This window comes from Otolemur garnettii, unplaced genomic scaffold (genome assembly GCF_000181295.1).
Source record: "Otolemur garnettii isolate 467f Iridium unplaced genomic scaffold, OtoGar3 scaffold00118, whole genome shotgun sequence".
Lineage (NCBI taxonomy): Eukaryota > Metazoa > Chordata > Mammalia > Primates > Galagidae > Otolemur > Otolemur garnettii.
In genome coordinates, this window is record NW_003852513.1 from 568,197 (window position 1) to 584,022 (window position 15,826).

Sequence of the window (15,826 nt, forward strand, 5' to 3'; positions counted from 1 at the left end):
GGAGGTGACCTGCTGATGCTTACACATGCCATCACATGCACACCTTCCCCTCCTCCAAGTGCACTCATCTCTATGCTCTCTTCTCGTTCAGTTTCCCTGTGCCACTCCCATGTCTGAGACCTTCCTGAGCAGCCCCTCCCAGCATGTATACCCAATTCCCTCAGTTTGCCCCCTGGCATAGGCTTCCTCACAAGTCTTAATTAGGAATATATACATTGTCCGTAACCAGAATGTGGTTTCCAAACACAGAATGGAGTGTTGTTTTCTTCTGTGACTTATCAACTTGAAGGCATGCTGGCAGGAGAGAAGGAGGGAGTTGTTGGGCTCCTGTGGAGATGTTCAGCTGAACCTAGTATGATGGCAGTTGAATTTTTATTAGCCACAGCATTAATGCAGTAATATTTATTTGCTCTTTAATTAATTAAAAGACAGAAGGATAATTAACTCAATGGACATTTAACCTGGAAAGCAAAGCTTGAATCCACATTTCCTAGTAGTTCCAGGGGGGGCATTCCAGTCATTAAATCACCTTACTGCAAGTAAGGAGGTCTACTTTCAAACTTCCAACTAGTAACACATTTATTTAAAATGTTGATTGTATATGTATATTGTAGATTCACATGATTCAAAATCCAAAATGGACACAAAAAATATAAAACAAAAAGGCAATGTTGGTCTAGAAATTGAATTGGTAGAATTTCAAAAATACAATTTCTTGTATATCCCTCCAACCTAGTTTTCTTCCTCAGAGGCAAGAATTAAACTTGTTACTCCATCCATGCATAATCTATGCATATTCAAACAAACCCATATTTACCCCTCTTAACTTTATTTCTAAACAAACTATAACATACAACACACACTATTCTCACCCTGCTTTTCTTCTTAGAGGTCTGCACTGAGGACCAGCTCCTTATTATACACAAAACCTCCCTCCCTACCAGGCTCCTTAAGGGTCTGTCAGACACATGTCACCAGCCTCCTAAGGGTGATGGTTTAGGTAGTCTATTTGCTATTACAAATCATGGTGCAATGAATTAACTCCAACCACATAATTTTTTACATTTATGGCATTGCGAGTGATCTCTCTAGTGATCTAATCATATCTTGGAGTTACTGTGAGGGCCTCCTCCTTCTTGGCCTCTACAATAATGTAGAGGTCTTGCTGATTTTCTCCTTTTAAGCATACGTAGAGAGATTATGGGCTGGTGGCAATCTAAGCCTTTTGCGTGTTATCAACTCTTACTCCCTTATGAGGTAGGTGTTGTCTTTATCCCTGTTTTCAGAGGAAAAGGCACAAAGGGGTAATTCCCCATTTTTATTGCTAGTAGGCGGCAGAGCCAAGATTGGACCCAGATGCCAGCCACATCTCAAGTGCTTAATATCTTCATGTGGCTAATGGCTGCCAAATTTGACAGTGTGGGTCCAGAGTCCTTGCCCATGACCTTTTGATATACCACCCCGCTAAGATAAGGCAGGTGAAATTTTATTCTCTTCCTTGTTTCCCCCCCCAGTCAATGTGCTGATCAACAAAGAGGGCACTGAATTAGAAGTTAGCAAACCAACTACTTGGGCAAGTAGTTAACTTTGCTAACTCTCAGTACCTCATCTGCAAAATGGGGATGATGTGGATGATGGTGATAATGCCTAAAACACAGAATTATGCAAAAAATTAAATGGAAATAAATGTATGAAAAGCACTTAGCATAGCACTGGCAAAGAAAAGTCCTCAGTAAACATTATCATCATCGTTACTCAGTACTATGGCTCTTTGCTATATACTGTATAGTTACTATATTTCAAAAATACATCATATATACTATTATAATACAATATATATCAACCATATCTCAAGAATATTCATTGCCTCTATCAGATCACAGCCGCCTTATTCAATTTCATTTTTATCTCAGCACTTTACACATGAAGCAAATAAAAGATGCACACATTGTGGGAGGGACTCCTATTTGATGTCTATTATATTTAGGAATTTAAGAAACTTTACATGTATTCCACCACAAAGTTATTGCAGCAATCTTCTCAGGCATTAATTTATAATTCCCATTTCACAGATGAGAAAATGGGGCCCCTAAATTTTAAGTGAATTGCCCAGAATGTGGCCAATTGGGGCTGTAGTTGTGGTTCTCAGACTCCAGAGCCTCTGTGTTTGGACGCTGTGCTGCATTAAGGTTCAGCAGTGATGACATCAAACCACTTAGCATCTTATATTACATTCATATCTTCTAGCCTCTTAGAAACATAAATTAAGGTATTTTGCCAATAGTAATTAAGACTACCTCCTACTAACTCACTGCTTCCTATACCAGCCCATCTAACCAAATCTGCCTACATGCATGGCCTCAAGGATTAAAACTGTAGTCAGTAGTTGGAAGAGCTATAAAGCTTCTTCAGCAAAGACAAAGGATCATAGACCTTATTTCAGTAATGCAAAAACATGTGTTCCTGTGATTTGCTCTATATTAAGATCATCACATATGTGATCACAATTTCTTATTTTAATGCAACCAAGTGCTTTCATTAAAACAAACTAGCTTGAAAATCTAAGCCAGGGCATGATGTGGTTCTAAGATGATAGAGTAATTTCTGCTTGATATAAGCCAAATTAATTAAAGAATGCTGTTTAAAAAAATACGTGGATTTTATGTAGTTCAAGAATCTCAGTAAGATAAAAATACCACTGCACACAGGCTATTTTAACAGTTAATAGAATCATGGTAGGAAAATTGTTCTCTGCATTTTGATAATTCTTTTATTTCCACATTTGGATTATTATAGTAATTTTTACCTTATTATTTTTTGCACTGATAATTTTCTTTGAGAGTTCATTAATAATATAGCTTAAGTTTGGGGGATGTGGCTGCCACTAATTTTGTTTTTGTTTGCTTCTGGGAAAATCAAAAACTGGAGATTTCTAGTAAGATGTGTAGCTGCACCAACTAAAGAAGCTATTGGTTTTATTTTCATGAAAGAATCACTGAATGATATTTAAGGGGCTTTTCCTAAAATTCTTGTTTTAAAAATATAGCCAATACATTCTAACAATTTAAGCTACATAAATCATGCCTTTATAAAAAAAATAGTAGAAATATTTTAATTTGATCTCTTATTTTTTAAAAAATCACTTCAATTTTTAGAATAACATCACCTACTTTTTTTCCATCTCTGTGCATGCAAACCTGCTGCTCCATCAAAAACCAACCAACCAACCAACCCACAGACACACATCACAGAGCGCAGCCTACTGTACCATCAAAGGGATTTTATTGGTGTGGCAGCTGCAAACTTTTCTTTTTAAATGTTTATTCAGAGTTCATATCTTTACTCTTTTAACCATTAAAAGTATAAAACATCTATGTTTCTGATTAGGCAGAGCATGAGTTAAGTCCTCAAAATAAAACTTCAAATAGAATTAGAGCCATTTCTATGTAAGTACACTTTAATAGCAGTTATTTTAGTCTTTGCCCCACTACAGTCCTTTTTCTTTTGTAAAGACATTGCAATAATTTAGATATATGTCACTTATATCTGGAGTCAAAACTTAGTTCTGGCCTGGGTAGCATGACTGGTGGAACAGACAGTGGCTGGTATTTGCTCCTTATAGGGCACCATGTCCAGGACAGAAGCAAACCCTCCAGAACCATCGCAAAGACTAGGACTCCCCGATACAGTTACAGACTGCACCAACCCACTACAATCTTTCTCCAGTATTCTAAGTTTAGTAATGCTTTGAAGAGACAATGCCAAGCTCATAGCATTTAAACTGGCAAGGGTCCAGATGCCAAGTGCAGGAGCTCTGGGCCCTGGCTTCCCTTTCTTCCCTGCATTGTTGCTTCTGGACTGTTCTGCTTTGCTGGACTCATAAAAGAGCATTATGGAAAGGTTCAAGAGAAGCAAGGCCCCAGTGGGTATGTTTGTTATTTTCCATTTATTTCTGGGAACAAGTCTGGTTCCTACTAATTTGATCAAGAAAAATACCTTGCTAATACATTTCTCTAAAGTTAGTAGGGAAAATGGTAGTTTGTTCTTATAACTGCATTATCTCTACGTCAGGCCCTCAGTCGACATGGCAGATCTCATGGGCCAACATTCTAACTAGATGAATGATGCTTCGATTCCAGCAGAAGTGGCCATCAGTCTAACTCTTACCTAATCGTTATAGTTTGGAAATTATTAGCATAGTCTGTTCACTTTTTCCATCATCCTCTATAGCAAAGTGAAATAAAGAACTGAGTAATTAATTATCCTGATAATTTAAACAAAAATATATGATCTTTCTTTCTTGTGGTAACAGCAATTTCTTTTCCTGTATGTGTATGTAATAAAATTCTGTTATGCTGGTAATGCTTGGATGGCTCTCAAATCTTCTCTTCTTCATGTGTTTTGTAAAGTAAAATAGAAGTTATTTAATATACATTTACCTGGTCTATTCTTTACTAATAATGTGAGAGTTTTATTTTTCATGAAAATACATCACAATTAATATGAACTGTTAAATTAATTATTTAAAAGGCTATATTTCTGTTCAAATTTAATGTGAAATACATTAATTATTTAACAGGTAAAGGTTTTTTGAAATTTAATTGCAGGGCTCAAGAAAATGATGCCTTGAAATTTCATTGACTTGGGCAGTGTTGGTGACACTGCTACAAAAAAAATGTCTGCTGCAAAGACTTGTAGCATTGAATTAATGATACAAATGAAATCATTTGTTGACCTGTGTAACAAATTCAATGTACTATTTAATTCTTCTTTTTTGATTAGATGTTTTCTCCTATTAAGTGCCTTGACCTTTTCCTTGTGAGACAGACTTTTCTATAGCATCCATAAGGAAAGCAATTATTAAAGCAACCTTCCTCCAACAGAGAACATATAATGTTTTCAATTAGGTAAAAGCCATGGTTCGGTTCATACACAAAATACTCCAAAAAATGCTCCATGAGAGTGCTTTTATCTTGCATATAAGATTTGGCCATTAAAAGTATAAAGTGATGTATTATTCTTGTCCATAAAATATGTAGAACCCAGTAAACAGGCTCTTATCGTTTCAGTTCATTATCACAGATTCCATAGCAATGGTTGAAAGATGCTCCATGGCATCCAGCTGTGCAGCATGCTCATAGCTTCTTCTCCCTTCCATCTATCAACAGAGGGGTATTTTCTCTTTGCATCCATGAGCATACAAATTAAGTCCAACTAAAAGCCAACTCTTGCTTCTATGGGTTCAAGTGTGAGAGAATCTGGGTGAGTAAATGTGCACTAGAGAAACCCAATTCCCAAGTATTTCTAAGAAATATTTAGACATGCCAGCCATCATGCCAGGTGTATGTGTTTTTCCCTAATGTTTACATAAAGTAGGTGCTATTACAATCTCCATTCAACACACAAGAAAACTGATGCTTAGAGAGGTAAAAAGTGCTTCAACTGGGGTCTCCAATGGGAAGGGACAGAGTAGGAAGTTCAGTCAAGCTCTGCATTACTCAAAGTCCCTGCTCCGAATATGGATGTCTAGAAACCATTTAATAACACCCTCTCTTTCCTTTCCAGGGAAGGAGAAGAGTTGGTTTGAGGGAAAGAGGTGATGATAGTATATGATCATTTCACACAGTGAACAACTACCATCTGAATGCATGTTGTGTTGGCAGAGAAACAGCTGCTCCACAGCACTCACAAATCGTCCTTGCTGGTGATCTTCAAGAGCAGAGAATTGACAACTCACCATGAGCTCTAAGTTTTAACACTGCTTTAGCACATTTTTTTTTACTCTTATTTGCATTTATTTTATTTTTATTTATTTATTATTTTGGGGGGGGGCTGGGTTTGAACCCACCACCTCTGGCATATGGGGCCAGGGCCCTGCCCTTTTGAATCACAGGTGCCACCCTATTTGCATTTATTTTATGTTGCATCTATTCCCCTGCCATAAGTTTTGGTTTCTTCAGTTTCTTCTGGGATATCTTTTTCTTCTCTGCTACCTCCTCTTCTGGTTTGGGAAGAATCTGTTCCTTTTCAGTAAGGATCATCTCGATGTGGCAGGGGGGAGCTCAGGTATAGGTTAATGTGACCATGCGCTCTGTAAGTTCGGCAATGCATCTTGGGTGCTTTGTTCACCTGGATATGCTCAATGACCAGAGAATCTACATCTAAACCCTTAAATTCAGCATTACTAACTGCATTTTTAAGCATGTGCAAAAATGCAGCACTCTTTTTGGGCCACAGACCCTGTGTCCAGCCCCCACTGTTTGCCCTGGGCACACCTAGGCCTAGCACTGCACCATTGTAATGTCGGAATGATACACACTGTTTCTTTAAAATGACATCCTTCAGATACTTGGTGGCTTTTCTTTTTTTAAAGTTTACAGTAAAATCTATTTATTTTATATTATGTTTAATTCCCTATCCATTCTAGCTTTTCATTTATACATTTATTTTTTGCATTTGATTCTTTTTCCTTTTTTTATGAATTTTTCTTATTTATACATGTGTATATTAGGTTTCCACTTTTGCCTTTACAGAATTAAAAAGGCTAAATTTAATGACAATAACAATATTTAACATAAGGACTGAGAAGAAAAACCTCATAAAGAACGAATGAAGATAAATACATTCAAAGAAAGAAATCAGACAATTGCTGCAACAAAATATCAAGCAATAATAATAGTAATAATGCAAAGAAAGTAACAATCACATTATCAGATAGAAGTATGTCTATTATAGAATACTCTGATCAGTTAACTTCTTCTTATTGTTTTTTCTAAAGTCTCAAAAAAATAGACAATTAATATTTATAAATGAAAGTAACAGATAATTTCAAAAAAACAGATCATGCCAAATCTTATAGACAATAGAAAAAGAAATACTTCAAAATCATTCTTTAAGATTAAGATCTGGATACACCTGATATTAAAATTGGAGAAAATATATTACTATAAAGGGGAAATTACAAACATATTTCACTTATAAATAGGATGCAATATGATAAACAACATATTAACATGTTGAATTAAAATTTATGTTTAAGTAATGTACTTTGATCCAAATTAAATACAATTTATATAAGAATTAGTCACTAATTTCTTTCTCATTTTTTTCCCTTGCCCACACCCCCTCCCTCCTTCTCTGTCCGGTATCCCCTTCCTCCATGCCCCACCGTGTCATTAATTGTCTTCATATCAAAGTTGAATACATAGGGCTCTTACTTCTCCATTCCTGTGATGTTTCATTGAGAATAATGTGTTCCACCTCCATCCAGGTTAGTACAAACGCTGTAAAATCTCCATTGTTTTTGATGGCTGAATAATATTCCATGGTATACATATACCACAGCTTACCAATCCATTGCTGGGCTAAAGGACATTTAGGCTGTTTCCACATTTTAGCGATTGTAAATTGGGCTGCAATAAACAGCCTAGTATAAGTGTCTTTATAATAAAAGGGTTTTTTTCCTTCTGGATAGATGCCCAGTAATGGGACTGCAGGATTGAATGGGAGGTCTAGGCTGAGTTCTCCATACTTCCTTCCAAAAAGGTTGTATTAGTCTGCAGTCCCACCAGCAGTGCAAAAGTGTTCCTTTCTCTTCACATACGCACCAGCATCTGCAGTTTTGAGATTTTGTGATATAGGCCATTCTCGCTGGGGTTAGATGATATCTCAGAGTGGTTTTAATTTGCATTTCTCATTTTTTCATGTGCTTAGTAGCCATTTGTCTATCGGCTTTAGAGAAGATTCTATTCATGTCTCTTCCCCACTGATGTATGGGATTGTTGGCTTTTCTTATATGCATACCCTTGATGGCCTAGGCAGTTTCACGTGTGTTCTTAAAGTGAACACGAAGATTTGAGCCTCTAGACTTGCATGACTTTGTGGGATTTTCTGGGTCAAGTGAATAGTGAACTATTTTCACAGATCACCTCAGGCCGCTTAGGGGAGGAGGAAGAGTGGTGGCTTCTGGGAGAATTCACGAGAACTCCACTTTAGCACTTTGTTTACTGTAACTATTGGCCAATAATAAATACAATCTAAGTCAACCTTGCCACTATTTTTTAATAAGGGATTTTTTATTTTTTCTTGCTTCACTAGTCAATTATCAGGACTATAGATGGTAATGACACTTTCTGTACCACCAGTGAGACTCAAAGAGGTGACCTGATAGGTCTGAATGAGACATGACGGTTGTTTATAAACAAAAGCATGAAATTGCCATTCCTTACAGGAAGGCAGTCAAGCTCCCTGAAAATCATTCAGGATCCTGCTGTGAGCACTATGTTTTTCTTAGGAAGAGGGAGGAACACTCTCTGTGGCCAGTTTCAAAGTTCTTAGCTAAAATCAAGAAAAACAAACTATATAAACTTAGCAGGGCTCCCACAAATGAGTGACCATTACAGCTGCCCAGTGCCCAGTAAGTAGAAAGCTGTGTTACTATAGCAATGTCATCATGGAAATAAAGTTACGGGCCTTCACAGGCTTCATTTAATGCATTTTTTACTGGGCATGTACTCTGTGCTTAGCACTGTAGATATTATATTCCAAGCTGTGAACATTTTCTGTAATATATGACTTCTGAAGTCTATCCATGTTTCACACTTGTTAATGGAGGTGGGTCAGGTCAAAGAAACAATGGGAATGGTTCTCCAGCCCATTCTATCCATCAAAGAAAGTCTGCCCATCTGTCCTCTCCTCCACCGATGAGAGAATAGACTAGGCTATAAAGACATATAATAAAACTATATTTATTATCAGGCTGTATAAATCCTCTTCTACATATGATTTGAGATTTTCTCCCAGGAGAGATAATGTGCAATGCTGAGTCATCCTACAGCATAAACACCTTCATGCCATGGGCCTTTCAGACAATGAACATCTTGAGAGGTGGAACCCATCTTATATGGTTTTGCAGGCCCTCTGCCTGATACAACGTCCAGCACAGCGTAGGTATTCAATATCTGTTCATCAAATAAATGTTGGCATGCCTCAGCAACCTGGCAGACGCAACCCAACAGAATGGCTTTTTACTATGGACAGTTTTTTCGCTGCATAAAGCCAGTTGATAGTTAGGGCATCAAACCTGATGGTCTCATCAAACTTGGTCTCATACAAATAACCATCAGAAAAAGTGCCCAAATCAAGTATTTGTTTTTTATTTTGAACCTTGTTCAGCCTGAGTATATGTTAGGAGTCACAGTGTTTGGTCACATAGCAACAAATAGAAAGAGTTCATTTGTGATTTTTGTGTATAACCTTAAATAAATCCTAATTATATGCTTTTGACAGACCTTTAAAGAAAATATATATAAAAATTTTATTCTAATGGGCTTTTTTACTCCCCAAACATATGTCAATACACATTGATCATTCCCATATGCATTTCCCCACACACTTGTGTGTTTCAAGTCAACTTATCAAGAGAAGTTGTATGAAAACTCAGCCACTCCATGGAGTTGCATCTATAAGCCCTCAGGAACAGACCTGGTGGACATCATTCTTGCTTTGGTTGGGCAACTTCTCCTCTTGCTGCAACATTTTATGTATTTTACAACTGAATTAATTAAAATATAAATAAGAAAGTTATGGAGGGTTAAAATGGGTTAAAACTAAATTTCTAATTACTTTTCTGAGGCAAAAGGACATTGAGCAAAATTAATATATTGATAAAAATTAATTATGAATATTGGGAATTCTGCCTCAAAAAAGTAATTTAAAATGAGTAAAAGAAAGTAGTTCTATTGGAAATAAATATTTTTATGCCAATATAAAATAACTAAAAGGGGAGGTCTCAGGAGCCCCAAATCAATTCTAATAACAAACTCAAATAATTTCTATTTTATGAAATATCTGGCTTTCCAATTTCCAAATATGAAATCACCACCTTTCATTATAGGTTTATAACTGTGAAGAAAAAGAATGAAAAATTATTCTCTACCATTACAGGGACTAATGTGGATATTGCACAAGAGAAGTAAATATAGGTTCCAATACTCATAAAATTGAGGATACAGTGATTTTCTATGCAGATCAATTTTCTTCCTATTATTCTAATCACTAAAATAAAAAGGTTTTATTATGGTGCGAATCCAGGGTTTACTTGAAACATGATTTTTAAAACTGGGAAGTCACATATGGCCTTTCTTTAGTTGAAATGTTTAGAAATTCTTCATTGTGTACTAACCATGCAAGATAGAAACAGAAAAATGTCCGTTTGAGATGCAGAGGTTCATATACAAACCAAGGAAGGATGAGGTTTCAGGAGCAATGCAAAATGTGCTTTGGAAACGTAGTTGTGATTAAGAAGTGCGCATGTGAATTAAATATAAGTGCAGAATTTTTATGCCATTGAAATATGAAGCAGTTTTATTATATTCATTCAAGGTCAAACCCTCCTTATGGTTTGTGTGACACAATTATGAGATTCAGAGGAACTGAACTACTCAGACAAAGTGACGTGAAAACAAGGACTCAGTAAATAAGCTTGTTGCATGTGGGCTGGAAATTCACGTGTATGACTTGAAGAGCAGACTGAAAGGTCATACAGAAGGTCTTCAAGAGCAGCCAGGTTTCTCTCCAGGTCTGTGGCTTTCAAAGAGTGGTCTCTCAAGCTGCAGCAGCAGCACCTTAGGAGAACTTATGAGAAATGAACATTTCAAGGCTCTAGATCAGATCTAGAATGAGATTAAATCAGAAACTCAAGGGTTGGGGTGCATCTCTGTTTTTAACAAGGCTTCTAGGAGACTTTAACATTCTCTGAAGTTTAAGAGCTGCTATTCAAGATTATGAAGACCTATGAAAAATACTAAATGAGGCAGGGAAGAATAAAATTATCCTTTAAGAAGAACTGAGGTTAGACAGAAAGAAGGAATATTTCGTGACTATAGATTTTCAGATCATTGAAATGGATTGCTAAGGGATCCCACTCATAATAGAGCAGCCTTCCATGAAGGATCTTTAAAACCAAGTTATTCTATTTGACTGGAAAAGAATAATGTAGTCCATCCAGAAAATAAGCATAAAGAGTGAGGAATCTCTTAAGGCTTTTCTGTCTACAATTTGGGGCTTCTCTCAACTTTAATAGGAAACTTATTGTAACAAATATTATCTAGTAAAGGAATGTGGCTTCAAAATGAGACATATACTGACACAGTATGTAGACATAATTAAGAACACTATACCATTTTCTCCTAATTCAATTCAAAGTCAATGCAAAGCTTTAGAAGGACTACTAAGCCACTTCTTTCAATATTACTGGGAAAGTATCCATGATTACTGAGCATAATAGAACAAGAAACAAGTAAAAATAATCAACATTTTGGCTGGAGATATTTGTTTCTCTACTTCTTTCCCCCAAACCATAAAATAATATATAAGAAATGAACCAAGAAAACAACTAAATAAAATGGAAAGTTTGCAGTAATGTCAAGTAACACAAATCCACTGCAAATTATCATTTTTTGGTTTTGTTTATTTTAGGTTTGCATTTGCTAGGTAGAGTCGGGCTTATAATTGTGTCCCACCCCCAAGAGTGTGCCATAACACTCGAACATCTGCCCATTAAGTGGGACCACATTCTTCCCTCCTCCCCTCCCCCTCTCTTCAGTCCCCCTCCCTCCACCTTGAATTGATTTGAGGTCAGCTATCTCACAATAATCATTCTGGTAAATTATGCAATTTATAATACAGCTGGCATCTTTCAAAAATACATAAAATATATAAATACATGGAAGCACGGAAGTATATCACAAAGTATACTTAAATGTATGACTCTGGGAAAATTGTTCCCTCTCTATTTAATCAATAAAAATGGATCACAGAGTACTCGTAATTAGTTACCTTAGTTTAGAATTAAGATCATTCAAAGGTTTCCCCTTTTTTATTTAAAAGAACTTTGATGTCATTTCCAATAGTAGTATATTTCTTCCAAAGTCAAATGTTCACATATGTAGAGATATAGAATTCTTTGGACAGCCCATTGCTCACTTCAGTTGTATGTTAACTGCCTGATTTTCCTTTCTCTACATATGCATGCCACTTGCTCACCACAACTTGCACAAAAGGTAGAAAAAAAAAATCACAGATTATGGTAGTAGTATCTTTAAATTAGTTAAAAATCTGATCTATTTAACCAGCCACCATGGAATAAACTAAAATACTCAGAACATAGTGACATTAAGTCCTTCCTATAAAGAATAAATACATTTGATTTATTAAATATAGCTGAGTAAAAAGCAAACACAAGTGACAAATGCATGTTACCTAAGTAATCAATGATATTATATCAATTAAATCAATGATCAATGATATTGGTTTACTTGCTATATTAAAAACATCAGTTTTAGCCTTGTGGCCAACAGAAATCAATATTATGAAATTAGCTAGTGCAAATGTCTAACTAAGTAGAAACTTACTTAAAACAAACTTTGAAAATTTGTTTTTTTTTTTTTAAAGCATAATAGAATGCATCTAGAATTCATCCAGCTGGACTATAGCACTCCTTATAGCTTAACTCAATTTGGAAAACTCATATTGATTCTAATTTTCTTTTCTACAGAGAAAGTCTAAAAGAATTGATGAAGAAATGACTGAGGAAAGAGGGGGACTTTCCCACTAAAAACATAAACTTTGAAAAACATAACTCTTTAATTATATTGTATTTTAAGTATATTTAAATATACTGTAGACACACACAGTTTGTGAAAGCATTTGTCAGTATACTAAACTACCACAACAGATTGCCTGGCACATCTTGGAAAAATGCCTCTGCTTTTCTTTAAAAAGCAATAGCATGGAATTTGCTAGAAGGAAAAAATATAGATATCATATTATCAAATTCAGGAAACTATACTGCACTTTATCTCCTGAAGATAAAAAAGTAAAAATAAAAGTGCTATTCTGAGTTGATAATGGTAGTAAAGAATCAAGCCAAAGATATCAAATTTCTATTTAATAAATCCAAACTCTAAACGATCAAGAAGCCAAATAAGAGTGTACTCTTCATGAAAAATTATTTGTCTTTTGTGTTAGCAGAAAAGGGAACTTAAATCTCTTCTTACATTCAAAGTTTGCAAAATCCACTTTAGGAAACTTATTCAAAAATAGAGAATATAATGCCACAGCACAATGGGTTTAAAAAAAGAGTTGGCTAAAAACAAAGGTTCCCACCTAACCAGTCTCAATTCGCATACTCAAAAAACAAAAGAAAACAAAACAAAGATAGAAAAAACTTTGAAAGCTTTCCTAAAGTGCAGGTTGGAAAATTTCTCCAGCTGGGGCTAAAACAGAATTCATAATATTCCCAGAACAACTGTGATGACTCTGCTCAGTGCATTTACTCAAGTTTGGGGGGTAAACAATTCTTCCCTCAAAAACCCATTTAAAAAAACCTATGAACCTCAAGTCACCTTACATGACATCTAAGTTATTAAACTAACCTGTCCAAATGAAACTTTCAAATTAGAGGCTATTCCAACATTACTAATCTATATGAAAAACACTCTAAATACACAGAGAACATCAGTGAAAACTAGATCAAAAACATATTCGCACATGTAATTAACTATCCTAGCAAAAGCATTATAATGAATGTACTATATTTTCCCTTGAGGCACCCTATTTAGAGAAGAAATATGATCTAGGAAAGCTTTGAATAAATATTTAACGTTAAGAACTAGAAGTGATTATACTGGTTATGTAATGGCTTTGACCTATTATTACTAACGTGTCATAAACATACCATGTGGGGAAGTATGAAATAGAAGTTCATTTGACATCAGACAGTTGAAATACTAGCAAGAACAATAGTAGGGTCTACTAAAAACAACCTACCTTTCCCCATCTCCTTAACAAATTTCCTAGAATTTTTACTTACCTGTGATAGCGTTCTAATGTAACAAACATAAATATCTTGATACGCACTTTGTGATATAGTAACAACCTTCTATATTTTTGTCCAACCTGTATTCCTCTGATTTATAAAAATAACAAACAAATAGCAAGACTGCTAAAAACTGTCTTAAACTCATCAGTGTTTATGATAAAATTCTAATAAATGTAGTGACATTCATTTTGACATGTCTGCAAGATTCTCAGAACACACGGGACTAGAATGGGTTCCCATCTATCCTGGAAAACAAGAACAGCCTTGTTTTGATTCAAGGTGGATAATTCCTTTTGCTTTGAGTCTTCAATGTCCATCTTCACAGCTGTTTGAACATTTCCCTAAATTTGTAGCATTTATTTAAAATCAGAATTGTATATTTGAACATATAAAGGTGACTAATTTTTACTTTGGTCTTGATGTACATTTATGAAAAAGTTAATGCAGTTTATATAAAGGTACATTTATACATCTAGTTGTCTCAAATAATCAGCCACCTATTTATTTATTTATCTATCTATCTATTTATTCTGGATGATATTTATTTTTCTTTTAGTCCAGAAAATATTTTGGAGAAATCTGAGTTGATCTGTTACAAAGTTATACAGACCTCATCTAAGAATATACAATATAAGCGAATTAAATGGTTATCAAAGTATTAGATAACAATTTACTGGCAAATGTTGAATCCCCAAGCTCCACTCCAACAGCATTCATGTGGTTATAATATAAAGTTACCATTTTTATGAGAACAAGATTAGGAAAGAACTGGAGATTCAGAGGGGACAACATGACATTAAATTTTTGCCAATATGAAGTATATGAGTTGGTTTTGATTTCTCTTATCAAGTTCTCTACCTTAAGTCAAGAAGAGAAAAATTAGCAGAACCGACTACTTCTCTAACTATACATATGCAATAGGTGAACCTGGTCCCAGCACAGACTTTCAAGCAATACTGGGTACAGGTTGCTTCAGAGTCAAAAGCAGAATTATAAATCATTTAAACCCAAAGACTAGTTTCACTCTACTTGTCAGTTCAATTAGAAAATGATGAATACAGACACAGAAGAGAAAGACTTACACTGGTAGAGACATGGCATCCTTTTTAGCAGGGAATGAAAGCTCTCATCTGTGTTCTTTATGCAACTGAACTAACATAATTATCCCAAGAATAACAGGCAGCAACATAAAGGACAGGCTTCATCTTACTAACCAAATTCAAGAAGCTATAACTCAATCTCATTTTGCTAATTATGCATTGTTAGGTATTTCCAAATTCAATTTGTTACTCTTTTTTGCAGCATTCCTAGAGAGGTAGTTACAGGAAATAATCCCATTCCTTATAAGGCCAACAACTGTTTTCTGGTAAGAAACATTTGGTAAGCGTGGTGAACTATAAACTGCTATTATAAGTTCCATTTCATAATAGTTTATTCTTACACAACAAAGTATTTCGATTCTAATTCTAAACACTAATATGCAAGACAACCAAGAAGCCTGTCTAAATTTCTTGGTGGTTAATGTTAATTCTGAATCAAAGCAAAGAAGAATGTCACCTGATTGTTTTGAAAGAGTTTCTCAGGCTCTGCCTCAGTAATTAGCAAGCTGACATTGCATACTGAACACTTATCAACATGATCAATGGGGCTGCTTCCTTCTTAGGAAAATAGGTAAACCAGTTCAAGGAGTTTGCTTTTAGAATAGACTGTGATATGCCACAAACATAGTGGTTCTTTTGGAGAATTTCATTCCCAGCAGTTTCATCTTGGTAACATTTAACAATTTCACTATTTTAACATTTTGAAATGCCAAAAAGAACACACTGATCCTGCAGCGAAGCTTATTAGAGAAGAGCGATCTCACTGGCAAGGCAGATAGGAGCACAGTCCATTGGGAAAAGGGGAGAAAAAAGACAGAAAACAGTGGATGACAAACAAAGCCCG

At 35.3% G+C, this 15,826-nt stretch overlaps 1 protein-coding gene across 1 annotated transcript in view; it reads right to left on the bottom strand.

The window, feature by feature from the left end:
* The window catches only part of CNR1 (cannabinoid receptor 1), a 35,306-nt gene extending 20,274 nt beyond the window's left edge, over positions 1–15,032 (bottom strand). The window contains exon 1 of the mRNA XM_003797512.3: positions 14,965–15,032. The gene's annotated coding sequence lies outside the window, so the exon portion shown is untranslated. The remainder of the gene's footprint in view (positions 1–14,964) is intronic.
* Between the last annotated feature and the right edge of the window lie 794 nt (positions 15,033–15,826).